The 7903-nt window shown below is 31.9% G+C and overlaps 1 protein-coding gene across 1 annotated transcript in view; it reads right to left on the bottom strand.

The window, feature by feature from the left end:
* The window catches only part of LOC148285221 (plasma membrane calcium-transporting ATPase 2-like), an 88964-nt gene extending 82557 nt beyond the window's left edge, over positions 1-6407 (bottom strand). The window contains exon 1 of the mRNA XM_088228462.1: positions 5862-6407. The gene's annotated coding sequence lies outside the window, so the exon portion shown is untranslated. The remainder of the gene's footprint in view (positions 1-5861) is intronic.
* Positions 6408-7903: the final 1496 nt, after the last annotated feature.

Genomic DNA, 7903 nt, shown 5'->3' on the forward strand with positions numbered 1-7903 from the left:
TGATATTTTCTATATGTATAGTGATTAAAAAATAAATAGTGAGATAGTAAATTTCATTTTGGAGAATGCCAACTTTGCAATCGTAAAGTAGAGGTTGACATGCTTGCAACAAACTTAATAATTTGAAAGTCAGATTTTCACAAATAAAGCCGTATTTTGAACTGACATTTTTGTAAAAATTATTGTAAACAATTGTATTATGACATTTTTAACATTTTGTATTTTGCTGGTTTTGCAAGTAATACCCTGATATTTATTTATTTATTTCACCGTTTTAAAATGTACGGAGGTTCTTTGTTTTTTAATCCTGACTAGCTAGAAAATTCATGTGTTTAGGCAGGACCTTCTTTTTAACGTGTGATTTTTCTTCGTTGGATGATGCTAAATTTTTTAAATAATAATAATCTCAAATAATAAAAAATAAACAAAAACTTGAAAACATACCGATAATAAATATACCTCATAGAGTTAGGTATACGTAATTATTGTATTTTTTTGTAATATATATGTATATGCATGGATAAATAAATCAAATAAAATAAAACATTATAAATTTTGTAGCATAAATACAAATTAGGAAATATATCATTAATACGAGTAATTAGAAAATAAAACACGAGTGTAAATTGGCAAACATACCTCTTATAATAATTAAAATTGAAGCATAAATATAAATTAGAAAATATACTATTATTTTTTAAAGCATTAACTTTGTGGTCATACATTTAACTAAATGTTATTAAATATTTTTATACAACTACTTACCGACTCCTCTGTGTCTACTGAATTCGAGACGTACCCGTTTCTTCGACAGGACACTAATTCAACCAGCATGCAAAACCCACTTTACACATTCACCATACTCGTAGTTGTAGTTGTCGCACAGAAATATAAAACGAGTTAAAATGAGTTACATGCAATAATAAAGGATAAATATGAAATAATGTGGAAATATGTATTATTGGGAAAGCTTTAAAAAATCACGTTCCTTTGATTAGTAATTAAAAAACCTTTCAATATAGCCCGTTATATGATGTTCCATAGCAATGGTCTCACAACATCAAACAATTTCATAACCTAATCAGTGCATGTAAGGGTTGATTATTAAAATGCAGGTCGTGTTGGCTTTATATTTTTGTGCAACAACTAGGATGAACGTTTATAGTGAGTTATGAATGTAAGTTTAATTGGTGTCCTGACGAAGAGACGGGTACGACTCGAAACCGGTCGAAATAAAAAATCAGTTCGTTGTTACATGCAAATATTTTATAACAATTAAAAAATAAACCATTCATAATTATAAAATAAAACGTAAATATAAGTTAGAAAACGTGCCGATAATAATAAAAATTAAACCATAAGTATAAATCGGGTATCGGGTTGTGGTACCGTGGCTAGTGTTGCGGACTTACGGATCAGAGGTCCGAGGTTCGAATCCCTTAATGACCAACTTGATTTCCATTTTTAAAGTTATTTACAACTCGTTGAACATGGTCAACAAAATTGATTTATATGGGTAAATTATTAAAACTCTAATATTTAAAAAACACAAAAAATTGAAAATGGACTAGCTACAATTGAAAAATGAAACATAAATGTATGTTTATGGTAATAATAATAAGAATATTTAAACAAATATGAATTACAAAACATAAATATGTATGTAGAACTGTTGATTTCCCTAATAAAATAAAAATAAAAATAAATTATTATTTTTTTAAATGTATAAATAAAAAGAACAAGGAGATATTTTCAAGTTTCAACCATATCAACCAAAACCCCTTTTTACCTGCCGTCTTCAAACGTATTGTATTCAAATATAATAAGTAGTTTTGAAAAAAAAATAAAACTTACTGACACAATCTCCATCTTAGAACATGTTAGATCGAAGATGAGATGTAGATGGAGACTAAACTATCCAGAGGACGCTCCGTATTCATTTTGCCTCTAGATTGCCTGGTAATAAATATGTACTTATTTACGCCATAAATTTATAAATAAAAACAAACGTAGATTTAGTTTTGTGTTGCGGAAAGGGGGACAACGAAACTTCGATTATGTCGATTTAAGCTGGGAAAAATCAGTCAGTATCGGGAAGTATTCGCGAGAGAGTGACGGAAAAACAATGTTCAAATACATTTTCATGAAGTTTTCAGCCACCGCCAATCCTCGCCAAGCTCTCGCGCTCACACCTTGCGCCGGATATTCTGTATCCGGCCAAATCACTGTCCGTTTCATCCCTTCGAATTGAATTTTGAATGTCTGTTATACTTCAATGTCGAACTGATTTTATCATAAGGTTTCTAATTGGAATATTTTTAAAAACTTACTCATTTCTGGGAATCGAACCCGGAACCTTTCGTGTGTGAGTCAAGCGCCTTAGCTATTACACCACGGAGGCTGCCGATGAAAAATGTACTAAGTATAATATACTGTTATTATCGCCATAATATATTGATATATAGGTTGCAACTTAATTTTTATTTCAAATTATTTAACGTTAAGGTGGAAAGTAAGAATGACACTTCAATGACAAAATTCAGAGCTGTTTTTTATTTGTTAATATACTGTCAAACCAAGCCCATTTTCTTTGATTCGGTTTTTTTATGTATCGTATTATAAGCTATGATTTTTTACGGTTTTGTAATATTGAGAAACTCCGCGAGTGACATCACAAGTTCTCTTCGGAAAGTTCTGCTGATTTAAAAATTGGGTTTCCGTAACCTGGAAATCTACCACAACACTATCATTGGTTGATTCGAAAGGACTTAGCTGTGTAACGTCGACGTCGTTCAAAATAATTTTTAAAATGTTAAATTTGAAGCGCTAAGTTTGTGGTTATTCATCATAACAAATAAATAAAAAAACTTTGTTTTAAACCACAATTTTTATTTTTACCAGTTTTATAGCAAACAAGCTTCTTCGTCAAGGTTTTCGTAACTAATGAATTCTTTTCTATTTTATTTTTATCGTGTTAACTAAATACTAAACGTGAATCAATATAAATAAATAAACAAAATATTGGTTAAAAACAAAGTTGTCTTATTTAATTTAATTCATTTCCAAAAAACTTAGCTGTACTAATGTTTTAATTTTTACCGCTTATTAGAAAACATTTTTTGTATCCAATTTCCCGTATCAATGACTCATTCAATAGAGAGTTTTAAAAATAATATTTCTAGATATATTATCTCAACAGAAAATAGAATATGTTAAGCCATTTACAGTGAAAGCACTTTCTTCATATAACTAAAATCCGCTTTAACGATCAGGGATCTTCCTATCGAATTATTTCGGAGTAAAAAAAAAAAAAATTGTAAATAATCGAGTAACTCTATTATCTTTCAATTTCATCGCACGGCAATTTAACATAATTCAACTCTACTGCATTCATTTCCCCGTTCACTGTAAGTTTGAAAAATTACATGGAGGGATATGTTGGATATTAAGCGCCAAGTAAATAACATTTTAGTTCGTGGGCCCCTTGTCTTTTTTATGCATTTTTAAAATTAATTTATATACCCTCACAGATTATTACATGCATTAAACAAAATATTGTTTCATCATTGATGAATTCGTACTTTTTTTGATAATAATATTTTTAGTGTCTTTTGAAAAAGTTGTCTGAGTCTTTTGTTTAGTTTTGACTAGTAGTTTATAGTATAATTTTAGCCCCGGTAATAGAGTCCGAGTTGTCCTTGTCTCGTTTTAGAATTGTAATTATGATTGTTGTGTGTGATGTTATTCTGATATTCTTGTATAGTGTCTGTGTTTATTATATGTTAAAGTTTTAGTTCCTTAACGGACCTCCGTCGTTATGTGGACTCTACGCACAAACATGTTGTCGTGTGCTATAAGAAAATTTTAAAAAATGCAAAAAAAGACAATAAAATCACATTTATGGAATAAGTGAAAAATTCGTGCAATCCTGAAAAATAGATAATCAAATCTAGATTAGTCCGCCTGGTAGTGAAATGTTTGGCGCGTTTCGCTAACATGCTTAAGGTTGCGGGTTGGATTTATAGCAAGTTTAACATGAAATATTGCTTTAATATGTAGTTTTATACTGCGATAATATAATATATAAAAAAAATTCTAGGGAGGCATTTCTACCCTAGATTTTGACTAAAATCACTTGATTTAAAAAAAATATATGAAAATAAAATAATAAATGTATGTTGAATTAAATTCGTTGAAATAGCGTGGCTGACAGAGAGTCCCCCGGGACTCTCTAACAGCTGCGGGTGGAGGTGGGTTTTCTCCCTCCATGCAATATCTCGCTGTCCTTGGACCGACACCTAAAGCGTAAGACTAAACCTTACCATCATGTGACGAATGATCGAGATAACAAGGCTGTTTTTGGTTTGCCAATGTAGTGCCCTATGCACCATCAGCTGCGAATAGGGGACCAGAAACATCAGATAAAATGCAGCGCTATCATACGCAACTTTGCATTACAAATAATATTTCATTGAAAATTGTGTATGCGGCCACCCTCGTTAATGGACACACAGAGGTTCCGGATTCAACCCCGGTGAACTCAATATTTAATTAAATCATTACCCTCTATTTTGTGTCCGGACGGATAAATAATACAGTTCGGACTGAGAAAAAATAAAACCCTGGACTAGCATTTTAGGCCCAATGGCTACTTTCGGGTAAAAATTCTGAAAAAGGAAATCGAGCGGAGATAAGTACACCTCGTTGAGTGGTGGTTGACGTGTTTGCCTACCATTTTTGAGGTCCTGGGTTCGATTCCTGGCTGGCTAATGGATCGCCCTATGTACCACTGGGTACGGATAGGGAAATAATAATGCGTTTTATGTATTACTTGTGGCATTTTTAAAACAATAATTTTGAGAAAGCTTCTATTTGAACATTATCATATTCATAACTTAGGGTTTCCAATAAAAATAATTTCTTTAATACTGTCGGTTTCGACCTGATTTGATGGAAAAAGCGTAAATCATTTTTATATTTAAAAAAAATGTAAATTCGAATATGATTAATTCTCAATCGCAATGATTTTTATAAATACAAATGTTTGTGTTTCTTTTCGCTTTAAAACGATTAATTATAGAAAAATACTATTTTTTTATAATAGTTTGTGGTGTAGAAATTTTTATTGTCAAACTAAGGAGAATAATTCGAGTGAATTTTTGTGGCATGTAATATATAAATGTCAGTAGATTACTTAGTCTGGATACATCATTAATTTAAATGGAGTGTACAATGTTTCTCATTTAGAATCGACCTAGTGAATTGAAACGGGGTTGGGGTGTACATAACATCGCCCTTCAAATTACAGTAATTTCCTTCTCGTAAAAGGTGCTGGGCGGCATAAACTACATGCTGGCTGAGTCAACATTGTGACCTAGCCACCTACTAATCTCGTACCAAATAATTACCTGATTAATTAACAAATCATTAAAGCAGTCACGATAAAATAACGGAAAATTAAAAATACAATTAACACATGAATAATATTTTTTTGCTCTATTTTACATGTTTGTATTATTAAAAATGTCTGAATTTTATTTTTATTTTCGATTTAATTTCTTCTATCAATTTTTTTTTCGCTAAACAAAGGGTCAATGGCTAATATTTAATTTGAATTATAACTAATTACAATTCCTCTTATGATGAATTTTCGTTTTGTGTTTTCAATTATATTCATAAATTACGCCTTTTTATTTAAATAAAATATATTAAAATTTACATTGAATTTTGAAAATTAAAATAAAAACGTTTTTTAAAAAACATTTTATTTTATAAATTTAGAGCGTTTTCCGGGTGTTTTTAATTTTTGTAAACGTTTGTTTTAAATAAAACTTAAAGAGATAGTAAATTAAATGACTTACCGCGATAAGGAAGTTTCATCCCCGGGAGCGGGCGCGAGTGCCGAGCGGCGGCGGCGTGTCGCCTAGCGGAGCCGAGATTGGAAGATCGAGTCGGTGCGAAGCCTGGCGCCGGTCCCGCGCCACACGTCCGTCCGCGCCATTCCGGAACTTCGTATGCATATGATTGACAGTTCGATCGTTCTGTTCTGTAGCAGCTGTGCTATTTCTGGCCGAACTCTGCCGCCCGGCGGAGGCGAGACGCCGCGGATCTCTCGCTCCCCCCGAGCGGGAAGCGGAGCGGGGGGAGCGTGATGGCCGAATTCGCGCTTTACGCACGCGCACTTCCTTTTAACGTTATTGAACGGTTTTTTTAATAAACTCGCCGTAAAAAATATGTGTTTGGGTGTTTTTTGGACAATACTGCCAAAGTTTATAGAAGCTCGTTAAATCTTGGACAATTGTTCGTGTTGAACGCGAGTTGGCGCGAGCACCGCGCGCCCAAATTCGGCTTGCGCACGCTGTCCACTCCGCGCGCCGGCGCTCCGTGCTTTTCCTCTTCCCATTTCTTCCGCCGGTCCGCGAGGATAACTGCTACCCGAGCGGCTGCAGACGTCTCCGTTGAATAATAATTTCCGACATATGAAGTCAGTAAATAATCTTTATGAATTGAATCATTTTACAAACAAGACTAAAATTTTCTATTAACTTCCTATCTGTGTAATGGTTAACGCAGTGGGCATCCACACGAGTAAGTTTCTTAACTGGTTCAAAACAAAAAAAATATACTTGCGTTATACTTTTTTTCAAATTTATTTTTGGTGATACCCAGGGCATATCTTTAATATGATGCCTATTCTGAAAAAATAATGTTTTTTTTTTCAAATCAGGAAAACAAATATAAATAATATAAACAATGCAAATAGTATTTTTATAAAGAAAAATGATGATTACAGTATAATTTATTATAATTGATTTTTTAAATTAACATTTCCCAAGGATGATATTAAATTTATTCGCCTTATGCTAGAGAGCATTACAATGTTGAATAAATAATATTAATATAATATTGTTATCAAAAACATTTTTCACTTTGTGGTATGACATTTTACACTTATTTGTTTATAAATTTGTATAAACCACTTATTTTTTTTAATTACACTTCGACCGGTTTCGAGGTTACTACCTCATCGTCAGGAATTTAACTAATTTATAATTACACGCGTTGCTATTTATATAATAAAATATTGTATGAAAGAGATAGAAAATTGAAAGAAAGAGAGAGAAAGAAGATAAAACAAATCATAACAGGAATAGTTTTAAAAGAGGACTCGAAGTTAAATTTAATTGATTATTGATTATTTGAAGTTTTTGATTAATGGCTTTACTAATTTCTAATCGTTCTAAATTATCTAAACGAAAACCATTTTTATTGACATGCAAAATTTCTATATTTCTATAATAATATTAATGCTATTGGTAGGACCACGGACCCATTTGCAGTCCAAACCATGAAAAAAAATAATTACATTTAAAAAATACTATCGTTTATTCATACATGTTTATTACTTGATATACTTACATATTTATTACTAGAGTATTTGCAAATTAATATGGAATATCCTCTGGTCAAACCATTCGATAAAGTCCTAACAAGATGAAACGCTTCACATCATACACTCTTGTATATTACAATATTCTGAGTTTGCCCAAATGTTTGTAGGCGAAAGACTGGATTTAAAAATGGTGAATGTTACACAGTGTGTAAAGTGGAAACTCAAACCATCCAATGACAGGTCATTTCATCTAAAATGTTCTCACCCCTGTTGTAATTTGTTAATCTTAATGACGCCCTAGGGGGTGACATCCAGTCTTTTGTCTACCAACATTTGGACAAACTCAAAATTATGTAATAATACCAACTGGTCCAAGAAGAATTTTTAAAATTGTAAAATTGCTTTCAGGCGTTGCCTAGTATGTGAAATAATTCGATCAAATGTATATCTTCTCAACAATAAAGGTTTCAGATCTTTGACTTCACTAAAATCAACATTTAAAGCATCCAC

The sequence above is a fragment of the Micrasema longulum genome, unplaced genomic scaffold (genome assembly GCF_059751315.1).
Source record: "Micrasema longulum isolate JH-2025_06_02 unplaced genomic scaffold, ASM5975131v1 h1tg000046l, whole genome shotgun sequence".
NCBI classification, from domain to species: Eukaryota; Metazoa; Arthropoda; class Insecta; order Trichoptera; family Brachycentridae; genus Micrasema; species Micrasema longulum.